The 19,082-nt window shown below is 30.3% G+C and overlaps 1 protein-coding gene across 1 annotated transcript in view; it reads right to left on the bottom strand.

Moving 5' to 3' along the window:
* LOC132736421 (octopamine receptor beta-2R-like) overlaps window positions 1–9,778 on the bottom strand; it is a 29,874-nt gene extending 20,096 nt beyond the window's left edge. Inside the window, exon 1 of the mRNA XM_060723547.1 lies at window positions 9,359–9,778. The gene's annotated coding sequence lies outside the window, so the exon portion shown is untranslated. The remainder of the gene's footprint in view (window positions 1–9,358) is intronic.
* Between the last annotated feature and the right edge of the window lie 9,304 nt (window positions 9,779–19,082).

Below are 19,082 nucleotides of genomic sequence, written 5' to 3'. Positions count from 1 at the left end.
GGAATGCTGGGTTATTTTACTTATTCTACGAGTGATGGCTGTCAATGCTTTTCAATTTTTCATAAAGCATACGGCAGTTATTGCTCGTAGGATACTTTAATATGCCCAAATGTCATCAAGAGCAGTTTTGCATGGGGAAGGAATGTATTTTTCAGACTGTAAAAACGAAACAAAAAAATTTAGAGACGAAATTTGTTGATTGGAATTTGAATGAATAGAAGTAAGTTTTCTCTCTTTATTACTTTTGACATTTACGTTATTTATCTATTTCAGCTTTGCTATTTCTTTTAACAGCCTGACATTGTCAGAATTGTCAGTAAAAATTAAATTGAGGAACCACATGGGAAAAATCTTTAAAAAGTAGTTTCGTCATTGAAAAAAGTGAAATTATATTTTGATATTCACTGTGAAATTATCAAATATAATTTTCACGGATAAATCAGTAATCCACTGAAAAGCATAAAATAAATAATGTCTAACAACAAACGTCTCAATTAACAACTGCCAAATGCAAAGCTTATTTTGTTAATAAAGCATTTAGTGATCGTTACAATTCATTAATTCTTCATAAACGTTATGCTTCTTAAACTAAATAACTTTTAAAGACGGTGATAGGGGGTCTGTGAACGATGATGTACTCTTTATTGTCTATTGTCTCTTTATTGCCGTTAGTAAAGATGCTAATATGGGTCAATGCACATGCTATACACATAATGGTGAAAGTCTTGTTGATTTACTGATAACTGATTTATGTAATTTCTGTAATATTTCCTACTTCAATGTGCAGGATTTGACGATGTATTCCAATCATGCGCCTATATGGCTTAAACGGTCTTTCTTACCATTTAAAGTTATATCTTAATCGATGCATAAAATTTGAAGAGTTTAAGTGCAACCTTGGCTATTAAAGACCAAACAAAAATACAACAGCGAACATAATGTTTTCAAATTGTCAGCTTAGCATGTGGTTGCAGCAGCAACTGATTCTTCTAAGACACGTAACCAGTGCATCCAAGATCAGCAAGAATAATCGTGCTGACTGTTTATGGTATACACTGTTCACTATTCAGTAATGTTTTTTTATTGATATTTTCCCTAAAAAAATGATGAATAGTTTCATCCATATTAAAAGATGGACAAGTTCATTTTAAGATTTGTAGCGTGTGGTAAGGGTTTATTCACCACGATGTTTACTTAAGAGCGTACTTTGTAAAAGTGTTTCTTTACATTATGTGCAGATAGTGATTTATAAGCTTGAATTAAACCATGATTTAAATATTTGAATTTCAGGTATATTATTAGAAAATTACATACCATTCAATGATATTTAAAGATACCATTCACATAATTATTTTGAATTTGAACCACATATAGTATTACCAAGTTTCTATTGTCACAGGAAACAGTTCTAATTGATAAACCTTTAACATTAATAAGATAAAAACAATTTGGTGCATTGCTTAAACAATCAGAGACTATAAACATAAAATGGTAATTTACGACTTGAATAATAAGAACTGATTTTAACTTAATGAGTTTAAACAGAATCTCAATCTATGAATGATACAGTGACGTCAGTGAGTAAAAGCAAATTGAATCAATTATATATATATGTTTATAAGCAAACTTACCGACAGTAACGTTTGTTTTTAATGCGTTTTTGTCACATATTCCAGCTTAGAAGTTAGTTATATCCGATTTACGCTTAACTATTGTTAATGCCACACCTATGACTAAGTGAAAGTATGTAAAGAAAAATATGATTATTATGGTTAATAATTATAATTTCACTAGATATAAAGTGTAATACCGATACATATCTGTATAAAGTGAAAAAGTTTAACTGGTCGTGAAAAATATAAATAATACGGTTAGAGTTTTCAAAAGAATCCTGTGTAACATTATAGTCGAATCCTAGCGCATCAGTCAAATTGTCAAAAAAGTACATACATCCTATAAGTTATTACGTAATGTGTGCAGTATACACAGTTGATAAGAGCAACCAATAATGATGCAATGTTCATTATATTTTCTTCCACTTGAATATTTTTACTTTTTGTATATAAACAAGTTTCCCAAAGCAAACAATTTTCTAGTTGATATGATCTATGGTTAATTATCCACTTTATACGTGTATAGGTATATGAGCCAAGTTCCATAACTCTGACATACAATTTCATTAAATATTCCCTGTTCTTTCTTTACTTTTTTCCAAACTTTGTCGCCACTTAATTATTGTGACAGCTCCGGTTTTTGTATTCAATTTGTCATTCTTTTAATTCTACGGTTATTGCAATGCTTGTGGTGTTTACACCATTGGCACTTAAGTTTTGCAGCCAGTCAGGTTTTACAGGATCGTTGTTTCACTTAAAACCTTTTATTATAAGGTATGTTGATTCACGAAACAGTGTCAATGTAACAAAGCTTAACTGCTAGACACTACATTAGACTATTTTCAATGTGGCCATACCGCTTGACTTTTCAGGAACGGTACACGCAGTTATATTTTATCCGATTCAGGTATGTTTTTATTAATAACTTTACCTATACTCAACCGATTTAGATCAGATAAAGCACAGAGTACCCGTAATCATATCAGCTACCCAAGTTAAATAAAAATTCTGAAAAGCCTTGAATGTTTTTTTGAACATTTGAGTACACTTTGTTTCCATAGCCGGGCCGAGGGAACGGTACACACTCATTTGTCTCAACAAGAGACTTCAAGTCAGTCGTCTGCATTTTTGTCATAGAAAAAGAATGCTTATTACTTAAATATACTAAGTCCAATGTATCTAGTGATTTATATTCATTGTCTTGGTACGGAGTAAACTGTTATTTTAAAGGATACGGTGTGTTTTAAAGGATACGGTACACACACATTTCATGTCATTTTGAATAAAATCTGAAGAAAAATATATGAAAATTTGCTATTACTTATAATGTGTTTTTATATATATCTTATCTATTTATAAGAGAACAATTGGGCCTGTTATTTCTCACTGTTTTATAGATAAATGATATGTTTTTTAAGATTTACTCTTGCTGATGTTTTCAAAAATGCAGCACTGTTTTAGCATTAGTTCATCTAGTTGAAGTGCACATTCTAACTTACAACATATGACCATGACGGTTTTTGTCAGACGTGAAACTTAACCGAAAATGAATTGAATTACCTGAGTTAAAAGTTATTGATGCTTTGAAAAGTTCATGTCGTTTAACAATATTTCGATTTCATGATCATGTTTAATTTAAAATAAAAATACCGTTGCTTAATTCTTTAATTTTTTTTCCAGTTTTACTGGTGCCCCTTTTGGTTATTAATTATGGCACTTACGGCCACCCACAGTTTCAAAAGAACAATGTCTGCCTAACACACACGTGGAAATAACTGCGAAACTATAAATATTAAAAATGAAGTAATAAATATTTATTTACTATAAGTTATAAATTTAAAATGTAATTAATAAATATTATTTGTTATTAATAATTTGTTATTAATGATACTCCCAGGCTTCCGTCATAAATAAAAGAAAAAATAAAAAAATATTCAATTGAATAAAATTTAAATGAAAAAAAAAAGACAACAACAAAAAAAGAAAGATAACTTGAGGTTATCAATGTACAAAATATCGGAGCCAGATGCAAATCTATTAACACATTTGCTGTATACTTAGATGACTGAATGCAAACAATAACAATCCTGCATCCGGTTCTTTGATTTATAAACATTTCATTACGATGATAGATATGTTATTGCAGATTACAAATTTTTGTTTCAATAACAGTAAATGCATGTAAGAAAATGAACTTTGGTATGTAAAAAGCTGCCCTTTTGAAATAATTAAGAGTCTGACGTTTGTCTTTATCCGAATTATTTCATGAAAGTAAATTTTGGTTATTTTGTAGTATTCATATATATACATTAATTTGTCCGTAATGACTTATTTCAATTTTTGACCATTTTGAGTCTAAAAATGAAATAACATGACTGTGTAAAATTCAATGTAAACGCTTTTTCTAAATTCTTAGCAAAAAATTATCAAACAGACAATTTATGCATAAATGAAATGTATATGTTTTATATACCAATATAACAACAAAAACGCTGCCATTTTGAAGTGACCACCGTTTAAAAAAAGAAAAGAACTGATTGCGTATTTTCCAAAAAACAACAACAAAACAACAACAACAAAAAAAACAACAACAAAACTTATACGTGTCATAAATGGACGTGCATTTTAACTAAGTATGCACTTATTATCTTGATCAGTATTTTAAAGTGTTATATACTGGCAACCATCTAAGAAGTCATCCTAAATGTTTCATATTTTCCAGTTGTGGCAGGATAGATTCTTTTCAATGGAAATCTGTTCTACAACATGCAACTGAGAAACACCCAAAAGTGCGAACGTATTTATGCTGGACCCCAAAATATGTTTCGCTCTATGGGGTCGGACCCCGAAGTACGATTGGCACATAAATGCAGCTTTTCATGGGATTTTGTTTCTCGCTTTTCTCTTATTTGCTAAAAGTAGCCTTTGTTGCGAAAATATATATCCAAAGCTCAGTTAAAAGGTTAAGTTTATCAGACTATGCAGATACCGACGTCAACAATGTTTTTCTTAAGGTGTGAAAAAACTATATGTACGAGTATACTAGCCCAAATTAAACTGATTTATTTATCTTATTAAGCAATTAGATATGACATGCACTGTCATAATTTAAATCAATTATTGAAAATATTTCCGGGTCGGTTGAGCTTGGAAAGGGACGAAGATTGAAATAACAAGTTCCCTTCTATTTTTGCCCTACAGGACTGCCTTTAGCAGAATTTAAAAATTCCCCCTGAAACAAAACTCGCACTACATCTAATGAAGAAATAGAAAAGGGTATAATAGATAACCTCTCTATCTCTGAACACGTACAAATGGGATAATGCTAACATTATCAGTAATTGCATGTCTAGCTTTCTGTAATCTAAGTCAACAAATAAATGTTCTATCTCGTTTCGTTGATATAATTAAATAATTACACTGCCTGTGTTTTATCATACTTGTAAGGATATATGAGTGAATGCAGAAGTATAAGCTTAAAGGGATACTTAGGCAAAATAATGACAAAAATATCAAAATTATCTTATGTACTCAAAATGAAGTTAAAATGGCATTTGTGAAAGTCCCAGCATGAATTTTGGTATAAATTCTATATATTTTGGGCTTGAAGCGTAAATAAATCTACATATATTGAACAAAATTTAGACACCGACAGAATCACCGAGTATGTTTAAAACTAGTCATGTGACTTGAACAAACCATGGAAGTTACAATAACACATATTGTGGATATTGTATGATTGAAACAAACCTAAATCATTCATTTGATATATTCTTTAACGTTTCCATAGTTTACTGTGACACCTATGGTGAAATTTTAATGCTCTAACCTGACCCACGTGGGTCAAGTTAGGAAACCGCCATTTTATTCTTTATAAGGAGAAAAGTTTTGTTCCGGTGACTGCCTAGTGTATTTATTTTATGGACATTTACAGATTAATAAATGAAAAATTCGAAACGAAGAAAAGCAAATTTTGCCTGTGTCTCCCTTTAAACGTACCTAAATTTTGGATAATTCGTACTAAATTGTTTAATTAAGTAAGTTGTATCAAGATTAAAAATAATAATAATTATTCCTTTAAATACTAGTACGTAATTTACTGTTGGCTCATTTTTTACGCAACTATTTGGTTACAGTTATGTAGTTGGATGTACGTCTTTACTTTAAATAAGCATCGCATCGTTACAGAAATCCTTCAGACTTATGACTTATACATATTCTTTATAGTTTAGGTATGCCAATAAATATTTAATGGTCATGTTACCCAATGTTACTCATTGACCAATTAAGATTGAAATCATACCATATATGATCTCAATTTAAATTCTTACCCTGACATAAACTTTATTTGTTATCATTGTATGCACACAATAATAATTCAGTTCTTTCCCTTTTAATAATTTACCCATTAAAATGAGATAACTGAAATCTATAAAAAGCCTTGGCTGACTATTAACGGTTCAATTCACTCGTCAGGGTTCGAAGGTCTATGTACAGTAAAAACCCTCAATTAAGACCACCATCGGGACTGGTCCAAAGTGGTCTTTATTGCGGGTGGTCTTAATTGTGAATATTCTTATTGCTTACATACTTTATGACCATGGTCTATTTTAGTCATGTTATATGAACAAACAATATGTATATTAACAATATAAAAGTATGTTATAATATATAATCTGATCTAAAAATATTTCTGAGAAATTTAACATTAAATTCTATTTGGTCTGATTTCAATATTAATCATTAAATGATAAATATAATTCACCTGTAAAATAAGAAATTAATTCTTCACAAAATAAATGTGCTGAAAGCAACATTAAACTACTCTAAAATTTACTTTCTCACCTTTTTTCATACAACAACCCAAATAACAACAGTTGTGGACACCTTGTTAAATCAAGACTAGTGTCAAGCTTAAGAGCATTCAAGCAGATCATAACAAAATTTAAGATAAGATAGGTGTTGACTTTAATATCAATGGTCTCAATAGAGGGGTCAAATAGAAAATAAAACAATGAATTGGGACTGAACCTGGTGGTCTTAAAAGTGTATAAGCGGGGTGGTCTTAATTCTGGATCATGTAACCATTGATATAAAGATCAGAAAATTCTGTTCTTTTAAAAAATGGTCTTAATAGCGGGGTGGTCTTAATTTCGGGGTGGTCTTAAGTAGGGATTCTACTGTATATTATTGAATTATTAATAACAAACATCGCCCAACTAATGTTAATATTTTAGTAATAAGGAAATAGATATTACATTTGAACGATTAAACATAAATGATTGTACCACAAAGCAGAAAAAGATATCCGATTTTTTGTTCATATATAGAATTGATAGAAATAAAAAGTATGGGAGGAAGTAAATTCCATGGTCTTACTTCTCTCTTTTTGATAAATAATATATTCCAAACTGACTTTATCGCTCAATAAAATTACTTTTCGGAGTTCCGATGAAAGGAATTATATTACGAGGGCGTAGCCAAGTGATAAAATGATGCCCATCAGAACGACAAAAGAAATTCGTGATCAAGTAATTAGGAAACTTTCTCTGATTTTTTTCTTTTGCTGTTATTGTAGATTTTACGACGCACAATTCGATTTTTTGGCTTACCTCGGGTGTTACAATCTTTAAAGTAACACCGGGGTCAAAGCTATCTCACCTACTGGAGCTAACAGAGTCATGGTTTCCAATTATTCGGAAACGTATAGTCGCCTCTAATGATCACGCAGTGATACACGGTGGCTGCAATACTTATGCCCGAATAAATAAATGCAACCCATCATGACTTTTTTTGAAGTTATTATACTTTACTCTATTATTCCGTATTTTATTCTACTTCTATTTTATAAAACTGAAACATTCACAAGTAGATCAAAATAAATATTTTTACATTACAATTACTCTAAAATTGTCTGAAAGATATTATAATAAATTAGCCTACCGTTAAAGTGTGCCATAGAAACATATCCATATATCCATAAGTTTTAATGGAAAACACTATAATATAACAAAGGAGAGGTAAGATTTCATATAATATAATATTTAACAATAATTTCGTTCATTAAAAATGAGCGCGCATGAACAGGGATGTATTGTATACAATGTGTGAATAAGACTGAAACCAACCGTGTAAAATTGTTTTATTATTTGAGATTGTCAGTGCGTCACTATTAACTTTATCTTAAAATACATGTTATATAATATGCCCTTTTCATCTTGACATAAAAGTCGAATGCCTGAACTATCGCATTTTTGTTTTATATAATAAAAATAAAAATCATTGCAACATATGTAGCAAATTTCAGTGTTGTTTAATGTATAATTATTCTTGAGCTTCAGTAGGGACTAATGATTTTAATTCATTTCAATAATATTCTTCGTTGAAAACACATTTTCTTATGAATATAAAAGGCTAACAAAACAACATAAACTTAAACATCAAACGTATGTACAAAACAATAACAAATATAAGAACAATATAAAATTTAAACACAATTTTCATATTGAATGCGTGAAACTGTAATATTTGCATGAACACTGTTTAAATAAATAAAAATGTTACAAATAAGAGAGAATGACAAACAATAAAATTCTCATTTAACAACTGACAAAATATTGTTACAAATTCAATGTCTTTTTTTCTTCAGATTTTGAAGTAATTTAGATATGAAAGTTATACATTCTTTTGTTATCGCCAAAAGATATACAGGTATCTACAGTGATCGTTGTGACAATTTAGATATTACCAATTATAAACCCAGCCCCATAAAATAACATCGAATTCTAAATGAAATATATTTGAAAGGGGAAAAAAATGAACAATTGATAGAACTGATCTAACTTGATATTTGATCGCCATGTGATTTAAAATGTTTAAAGTATTTTACAAAGACGAAACATAAACAGTTTTCCTTATGATGTAAAGTAATATCTTAATTGATGCATGAAATTTGTAGAGTTGGTTTCAAGTTCAACCTTGGATACATTTCATGCATATAACTCGATAATGTGTTCGTTTTCCTTGATATCAGCACTGAATTCTACCTTTGCTGCTTACGAATATTCACGAGTGAATATAATTATAACTCCTCCTTTAAAAATCCGAAACATGTCAGCAAAAACTGATTATTCTAAGACAAGTTACCAGTGCAGACCAAGAATAACCGTGCCGACCATTCATGGTATGCACTGTTCACTATCCAGTATTTTTAATAGATATTTTCCCTAAAAGTGATGAATAGTTTTATCCATATTAAAAGATGGACAAGTCCATTTTTAAGATATGTAGCGTGTGGTATGGGTTAATTTACCACGATGTTTACTTTAGAGCGTACTTAATGAAAGTGTTTGTTTACATTTTGAGCGGAGTAGTGATTTATCAGCTTGAATTTTACCATGAATTGAACTTTAAAATTTCAGGTATATAATTAGAAATTACATACTATTAAAAAATATTTAAAGATACCATTCACATAATTATCTTAAATTTGAACCACATTTACTGTTGTCAAAGGAAGCAATTCTTATTTATAAGTCTTTAACTATGTACAGTAATATCAAAACAATTAGGTGCATTGATTAACCTATCAGAAACTAATATGAAACATAATATGGTTATTTGAATTTGCGACTTGAATAATTAGAACAGATTTTAACTTAATTAGATTAAAGATATATGAAAAAATGTATGAATAAAAGCGAATTGAATTAAATGCATATATATGTTTATAAAATCAAACTTACCGGAAGTCACCTTTGTTGTTGGAAGTCACCTTTATTATTTATGAGATTTTTTTCGTCACATATTCCAGCTTAGAAGAGATATCCGATTTAAGCTAACCTATTGTTACAACCAACCTATTCTGAAGTTAATGTATGTAAAGAAAGATAATGCTTATATAGTCATGATTGTATGAAACGAGATACTGTAAAAGTATAAAGTACCAAAATAAACGATCTCTTCCTCTTCTTCTTCTGTATATAAAGATTATGATTATTGTTAAAAATTACAATTTCACCAAAAAGTGTGTTAAACCGATACATATCTGTATATAGTGAAACAGTTTAACCGGTTGTGACAAAATAAATAATACAATTAGATTTTTCAATAGAACCCTGTGTAACATGATAGTTAAATCCGAGCGCATCAGTGAAATTGTCAAACAAGTACACACGTCCTATCATTTATTATGTAATGTCTGCGATATTCATACATATTTTGCTATACATATCATTTACACAGTTGATAAGAGACACAATAATTATGCAATGCTGTTTATAGTTTTCCGCTTAAATAATTGTACGTTTATATGATCTATATAAAAAGGTTTCCTGTCTACATTAATCTAAAGTAAACAGTTTTCTATTTTATATGAGCTGTGATTATTTTCTTCTTCATATCATCTATAAAGATCAATGCATATAAATTTAACCAAAATGCATTATTTTTTTTACTATTTTCACTTTGTGTATATAACAATTTATAAAATCTCTAAAATGTGTCTGGTTACATAACTTTTTATAGGAACAAATGACGAAAAGAATACCTGCTGAGGTTATTTATTATATTTGAATTTTAAACAGTCAATCAAAAGTGTAAGAATTTTCAAAATAGAAATACCAAGTTTTCAGCTGCCAACACTACCGAGCCAATAGTCGGAGTTATTTTTTAAACAGTCAATGAAAAGTATAAGGAAGTTTGTAACACTTGACTTTAGCCAAAATCATCTTTCCTGTTTCGGCTCCATGTGACTGAAATTGTGTGTGTTCGCCGTAAAACAAAACAATAAAGTATGAACATGGACGTGCAGACTTGCCTTGCTACTGGTTCCACAGGCTTATCTCTCTCAGAATATACGGTTTTTGCAGATTAATTTTTAATCAATAAATCGAAGTATTCCGTGATATATCATGTCAGAATGTTGAATAATAATCGTACACAGAGATAAACGTTTCTCTTTGTAATGGCCCCTTATAGAAGTGAGCTTTTTAGCACGTAAATTAAAATATAGCTATCGTTTAATTGCTGATAAAAGTTATGATAAATTATGAAACACATTGACGATAATGTAATTCTACATTATGTTTTCGCTAGTTTTGCAAGTGTATCATGATTCCTTGATACACTGGGACTTCGAGTATTTAATTTGTTTAATTTTTTAGGGCGATTGTTACTATGCAAATTTAATTGCTTAATTGGTGTTTATTCACATTGCAAGAAATTTGCAATAAGAGATCAAAATCTACTGCTTCTCTTGGCTATTCCTGCTACTACTATTATAAATACTACACATATTTACGGTTTGCTCCTTAGGTGTCCGTACTTTCAGTGCCTTAAAGGGCGGATAGATATTCAAGAATCGCTCCTTAATACTTCAAAAGTTTGTCATTTCAAACTGCTGCGACTGCTACTGATACTGCTACTGTATTAGTTACTATTACTGCTGCTGCTGGTGGTACTACTACTACTACTGCTACTGCTGCTGCTGCTGCTGCTACTGCTACTGCTACTGCTACTGCTACTGCTACTACTACTACTACTACTACTACTACTACTACTACTACAACTACTTCATGTACTACTACTACTGCTACTACTACTACTACTACTGCTACTACTATTATTACTACTACTACTACTACCACTACTACTATAACTACTACTACTACTACTGCTACTACTATTACTACTGCTACTACTGCTACTACTACTACTACTACTACTACTACTACTACTACTATAACTACTACTACTGCTACTACTACTACTACTACTACTACTGTTACTACTACTTCATCTACTGCTACTACTCCTATTGTTGGCTGCTACTGCTGATGAGTAATGCTACTGCTGCTACTGATACAAAGGCAAAATAAATGAAGAAAATCCAAGAGTTATTGCAAGAAGAAGAAGAAGAAGAAGAAGAAAATTTTATTTAACTTATACATTTACATGTATCTCGCTATACATCAATACATATAAAACATTTTGTCACGGTTGGTATTCAAATGAAAGAAAATAATTGGTATTGTCCGAATTTTCTTTGCATTAATATTTAACTGATCACAACTATACAACTTACAATACAATACACTACTGAGTTTGAAAATGATTACTGCTTATGCCGTTGCTACAATGCATTACAGATATTACTCCCATTAACAGACGGTCATTTTTCCCATTTACATTTTTTACCTCGCAGCATCTTCCTATATCAATACTTTTGCACGTTCAATATTTCAGGACACGTTTGCAAGATCATTCAAACAAAGAACTATGTCATACTTATACATCTTTGTTCTCCGATATGATACTTATTCTGTTGATCTGATGGAATTATGAGGAGTTGTTGTATGACAGATTAGTGATTCTTGTGGATCCTATTTATGCTTTCTGGTTATTTATTTGGAAACACGATGCTAAGTCGTAAATCATTTGTCAGCTAACTATAACAATGAGAGCGTCATACAAATATATATACCATATATATATAATTTATATAAAGTGAAAGAAACTGAAAATATATCTTTAACTGAAACACTGAGTGATTTTAATGTTCCGAAACTAACAGAAATTGATAAGCAATCCATTGAGGGAGCTCTGACATACACCGAAATGTTAAATTCTTTAAAACGCATGTCTAATAATACTAGTCCTGGAAATGATGGTTTTACAGTAGAATTTTTCAAATTTTTCTGGAATGATATTGGCACATTTTTAGTAAGGTCAATTAATTATGGTCACTCAATTGGAGAATTATCAATTACTCAAAAACAAGGAGTCATAACCTGTATACCCAAAGGTAATAAAGATAAACTTTACTTAAAAAATTGGAGACCTATTTCTTTATTAAATGTTGCTTATAAGGTAGCCTCTGCCTCAATCGCTTTTCGTATTAAAAATGTATTAGTTAATACTATCAGGGCTGGGAATCAAAACTGCGTCGTATCCTACAAAATGTAAACAAACGCCGCCATCTTGGAGCGAAAAATGTATGTTTTTGTTTATAACTCTTTTTGTTGGAAATGACTGAAAACAAGATATATGTATTAACACGCTACACTATTTTCCGCTTCGTTCGGTATATGTTGCTTGCACAACTATTTTGTAAAACAAAAGTTATAGCGAACTTGCAACTCGAAGCGAGGCAGAATTTCTATGAAAATGTGTGGATACGACGCAGTTCATATTGCTTTATCTATCGTTTTTCCTTCAAATCAATTATATACTCGTTTTCAGAGTTCACCATAAACGTCAAAACATAATTTTGCATCATTTACAACTAAACTTTCATTTAAAAGAGATGTTTAATTTCCAAGAAAATAATGATTTTTACGAAATGATACGACGCAGTTGAAAATAAAATATGATACGACGCAGTTGTATTTTCATTGCAGGCTGAATATTGGTTAAACTATTTAAATTATGTGCTAGGTATGCCAATAACGTCCTACAACATTTCTTGTTTACAACTTAAGTCAAAAGCAGAGGTCACTCATTGGTTTCATAAAAATGGAAATGTAATACAATTCTATTAAAGAGCTGCGGTCGCATTTTAGTACTAATCATATTCATCTACAAATTCCGAAAAGCTGTATCAAATGCAATATACATTGAAACACGTGATCGCACACCCATATGACAACGTGTTCTACTGTTGCCTTAGCATGCTAATAAACTTGTTCACGTGAGTTCGAAATGGGAGTGATTACTATTTTTGATACAAAATTCAATATTCCAGTGTAACCTCCACTGGACCCTGTATTAATCAGGAATGACCTTTTTCTTAAAAAAAAGAGAGAAAATTACAAATTTTGAAAAGGTCTCTCGCTATCGGGAATGCGCAAATTGCATGCCTACCGTTGTTACTTGTAATGAGCAATAATTTCCGTCAATTCCGTTATTACTTTTGTCTTTTACGTGCCAATGTTATTGTATTCATTTTCTTAATAATCGACGAGGACAGATGAGCTTTATTATTTAATAATATTATAAATGGTTAAGCTACAATATATTTTTGCAAGTAGGTTATGCGTTCCGTTTAGCCATTTTATGTTCAGCGCTGCGGAACTTTACCCCTGCGTTTCTTTATCGCCGATGAGGAAATGTCTACAGAATGTATTTTCTATACTTGCACTTGAGTATCATTCTTCTAAATCAAAAAACTTTTCAAAATCGAGTTACATATGATACAACTACAAATTATTTTGTAAAAAACGTGTCCGTTTTGCAAAGGTATTGTACGCTATGCACCGATAAATTTGATACAGATATAGGCAGACAGTACTGAAGAATTATTAAGTTTTCACAATATTGAACAGAAAATGTCAGATTATCGTATCGAATTTTCAACAGACTAGAGACATGACATCTTAACATACCTTCATACTAAAGTGTGATTTTTATTTGATAATGAATTGCCTGAAAACTTAAACAAAAGTTTTCAGAAAATGACTTCACAGAGGATTACCCCCTGTTTACATTGAAAATTTCTCTGCTATTAATACCGAAATAAGAAATTTAAATTTTATTCTCTTTATAATTATTTCAAACATTTATAATCTTAAAACTTCACATCAGAAGTTAATAAAAAGCTGCTTATTTGTACAGCTGACGTTAACAAATTTTGTTGGAAAAAAAAAACAAATCAGACAGGTGTGTCCGACCGAGGCCGAGCTGTTTATGTTTACTGAATTCAAATCACTTGAACTGAACTGCTATGAATTCGAAAACCACCAGGGACTTTTTATTCTTTTGTGTGGAAAACCTATCAAGCTAGTTTCAAAATGTCGACGGTTCTCTGCAGGTACAACATTTTGCCTGAAATAATGCACAGAGGCGCACCTGAGGTCCTCGCCCCTAGTAAAGCTAATGTGTAGAGTGAAAGTTTGAAAAGAAACCACAAAAAAGCAGTCAATACCCAGAACATGCAGAACCACAGTTAACTTAGAGCGTAGCTAGCCAAAATGAATTTAAGTTAATAGATTTCTACATCTTTTTTGCGAAAAAAATTAGGGATAATATTGAACATACAGGAAAATATAAGAAATTATTTCAGATATTATGATCAATAAGGTAACATGTTCATGTTTAACTGAAAAGTAGCTTTCGCAATGTAAACTTTCAAATTAAATGTTATATTGGATATGACACATTGTATTCTAAATTATCAACAGAACATTGCTTTACACCGCAAATGATCTGGGTTTTTATCTAGCGCAAGTGATTATTCCATAAAATAGAAATATATTGCCAAACTTATCCCTGTTGAAAAGACTGCCAAAAATACAACTGCGTCGTATCATATTTTATTTTCAACTGCGTCGTATCATTTCGTAAAAATCATTATTTTCTTAGAAAATAAACATCTCTTTTTAATAAAATTTTAGTAAATGATGCAAAATTATATTTCGAAGTTTATGGTGAACTCTGAAACAAATATATAATTGATTTGAAGAAAGAAACGATAGATAAAGCAATATGAACTGCGTCGTATCCACACATTTTCATAAAAATTCTGCCTCGCTTCGAGTTGCAAGTTCGCTATAACTTTTGTTTTACAAAATAGTTGTGCAAGCAACATATACCGAACGAAGCGAAAAATAGTGTAGCGTGTTAATACATATATCTTGTTTTCAGTCATTTCCAACAAAAAGAGTTATAAACAAAAACATACGTTTTTCGTTCCAAGATGGCGGCGTTTGTTTACATTTTGTAGGATACGACGCAGTTTTGATTCCCAGCCCTGATTATAAATGAAGACCAAACTGGATTCTTACCAGGTAGACTAATGGCATCAAATATAAGAATGTTATATGATCTGCTTTTTTATACAGAAAAAAATAATATGCCTGGTTAATTACTTTTAATTGACTTTGCAGCGGCATTTGATACTGTCTCCTGGAACTTTATGTACCAAGTTTTAGACTTTTTCAATTTTGGCAATTCTATTAAAACCTGGATTAAATTGTTTTATACCAATATTGAATCATGTGTGATTGTAAATGGACATATGTCTGAATGGTTCTTATTACAGAGAGGCTGTCGTCAAGGAGATGCTCTGTCGCCTTACCTTTTCATTCTATGTGCTGAAATTCTTTCAATCATGATAAGAAACAATAAAAAGATAAAAGGTATAAAAATCTGTGGAAAAGAATATAAGATATCCCAATATGCGGATGACACCAGTTTGTTTTTTTGGATGGTACAAAAAATCTCTTAAGAACACAATGTTAACATTAAAATTTTATGCTAGAATCTCAGGCCTTAATATAATGTAGACAAAACAAAAGTTATCTGGTTTGGATCGGAAAAAAACAGTAAATGTTTTATTCTTTGTCCAGAGTATAATCCTGTCATGGAACGAAAAAATCTTTACAGTTCTAGGTGTTAAATTTACTACAGATTTATCTGAAATTATAGATTTAAATTTTGACATAAAAATTGAAGAAATCAGAGATTATTTGCGAACTGGTCTAAAAGAGTCCTTTCTCCAATAGGAAAACTGGTTGTTTGTAAATCCCTTGCTCTTGCAAAGTTAAATCATTTTATTTTTTGAGTTTACCAAATCCACCCATGGACAAAATTACCACCATACAGAACCTTTCTTCAAATTTTATATGGAATAACTCTGTAGATAAAGTCAAAGGAATATTATTACCCAAGCTACAGTTTGGAGGGTTGAAAATGATAGATTTAAAAAAATTTATAATAGTCTAAAAGTAACATGGATACGAAGGCTGTCCAATTTAAATAACAAATTTAGTTTTTTAGTAGATAGTATATGTCCATATGTAAACCATATCTCCAAATATGGGTCAGATTATATATAAAAACAAACTACATTTAGATATTAATCCATTCTGGAAAGATGTTCTTTATAGCTATTATGTTTTATCTCTAAATGTAAAACCAGAAAAATAGTAAACCAATGTTTTTCAGTTCATTTATGGCTTAACCCAGGAATTAAAAGTTTGGAAATTCAAGTGTTTGTATTAATAGATGGATCTCTAAAGGGGTTCTGTTTTTAGGTGATCTTTTAAATCAAAAAATGGAAATTTTTACACATATACTGAATTTTTGGAAAACTTATAATACAAGGAGCAACTTTTTGGGAATATAGAGGTATGTTAAACAGCTGTAAATGAATTCCCTTGAAGTAAATAATATGCAACATTTACTAAAAAAACTTAGCTTCTATACACATATTCCGCAAACTCTAGCACTAATAATTAAGGATAAAAAAGGGTGTAAATCAATCTATAAAGCAATGCAAGATGCAGGTCATTTTCCTAGTTCTTTACAAAAATGGCAAGATGAATTAAGAGATATCACAAAACCAGGATTTTTTGAAAGGAATTCAATATATGATATGAGTTATAACTTTACTAAAGACCCCAAAATAACTTGGTTCCAATTTAGGATTAACCATAGAATACTAGGAACAAATCACTTGCTGAAAAAAATGAATCTTACTAATGAAGATGCTTGTACCTTTTGCCAAAGTCAGCCAGAAACTTTGATCCATTTGTTCAATGACTGTGAAATAATTAAACAATTTTTGGCGGCAACTTCAGTCTTATATAATGAATAAATGTAATCTGAATTTTAATGATTGGACTACTATAGATATATTATTTGGTAATACAGAATTAGATATTTTCATAAATAGATAATATTATGGGCGAAGTACTTTATATATTATAGTAAAATGAAAAAATAAGGTCTGGACTGGGAACTTTTAAGTCACAAATAATAGCCAATTATAACATTGAAAAATGTGTTTGCAAAACAAACGGTCAGGTATGAAAACTTTGAAAAAGTCATGGCAACAATTTAAAAGTCTGGTTCTTCCAGTTGAATCCCAATAGAGAATATTATATCCATGTACTATACTTGAAAGGTTTTTTATGAAATTTCTATTTAACATAATATATGCAAAGCAAAAAAAAAAAAAAAAGAAAAAAACAAAGTTTTCTGATCTCTACACCCACTACCATTATGATGTGGTCTTCCACCGCCCTTATTCACATCCTTTTTGATTCTCATTTTCAATCGTTTTATTTATCATTTTTTCTTTAAGAAGGAAACTCTAGTAGTTTACACCAAAACCTTTTATTATATCAATTTTTTTTTTATGAATCAATTCATACATAAAGCTTTCTGTCTACATTTGTATTTTATATTCTGATAATTTGTGTATTATTTATGTACATAAATTTGTATAGACACATTTTGTAATAAGTGTTATAAGTTTTAGTCTTTGACTATGAAAAGTGTACAATTCACCTGTCTAGGTTAGACCTGAAGTATTTAAAGCAGTGAAAAAATTTTTTTTTTAAGAACTTACATGATGAAAGAACTTGTTCATATTAACATTTAAAAGTTGTTGTTTTTTTTCTAGCAATTAGGCATTAACCCATTATATTTCATCTGAAACATAAATATAAGTGGTTTAAGGGAAGACAACTCCTAAGCATACTAGAAAGATTGTTTACTTTCTCAATACCACATGTACTTGAGACAGACTGTCTTCCATGCTCTATATGGGCAATATACTGCGATAAGACTGTAGTATATAGCAAATATAGAGCATTAGAGATAGTTTTGTTACAGGTACCAGTGCTCACTACAATTAATATTGCTTTATTATATTAAGCTGCAGTTTTTTGTCTGTGAACTTGTTATACATTAGCATTGAATATATACACTAAATATGTGAATTATGTACAATCAAAATAATATAACATACAAAACATGGCAGTTAGCTTTGGCTAGAAAATGTTTTTTTTAAGATTTGTGAAACATATTTTTTTTTAACATAAAAACCCCCAGCTTTAAACACTATATAAATCTGCCCCATGGAACATTTTTTTTTCTCTCTCATTTCAAACATTATATATTATATGAATATGTATGTTTTCTTTTAGTTCTGTTGTTATGTTGAAAACACTATTATCATATAATATAACTTTGTATGTTCATATATTGGGATAGATGTATCATATTGTAAGTGGAAGTGGTGGATGGTTCCCCGACCCCACTTTCCACATGGACGGGGAAAATAAATGAGCAACTATGTTGCTGAAATTAAAAAAAAAAATATATATATATACCGATGTTTTTTTTTATCATCATACAAAACGACTGTCAAATATAGTAAAAGTGTACAATACATTATTGATTTGAAAAATGGTTTCCGTTAAGACTGATTTGCGTGAAGTTGTTTGTTACTACTGTAGAGTTATTGTATGCATTCCAAACATTTAAGTGATAAGTCGAGGAAAAGTTGATAATTGTGCGCGGTACTTTTATTCCCTTTTTTAAAGTTGGACCAGCGACATATTTTCCCAAGGTCATAACAGTGAAAATTGCATCTCTGTAAAATGCACGTACTATTTAGTATGCAAAATACCAAAAAGCTCACGGTTTCATTTGAGGGAGAGAAACAGAATTCCAAATAAACGC

This window comes from Ruditapes philippinarum, unplaced genomic scaffold (assembly GCF_026571515.1).
Source record: "Ruditapes philippinarum isolate M1 unplaced genomic scaffold, ASM2657151v2 ctg7723_1_1_1_1, whole genome shotgun sequence".
Taxonomy (NCBI): domain Eukaryota; kingdom Metazoa; phylum Mollusca; class Bivalvia; order Venerida; family Veneridae; genus Ruditapes; species Ruditapes philippinarum.
Note: the sequence above shows the minus strand (reverse complement) of the source record. Positions and strands in the feature narration are given on the sequence as shown.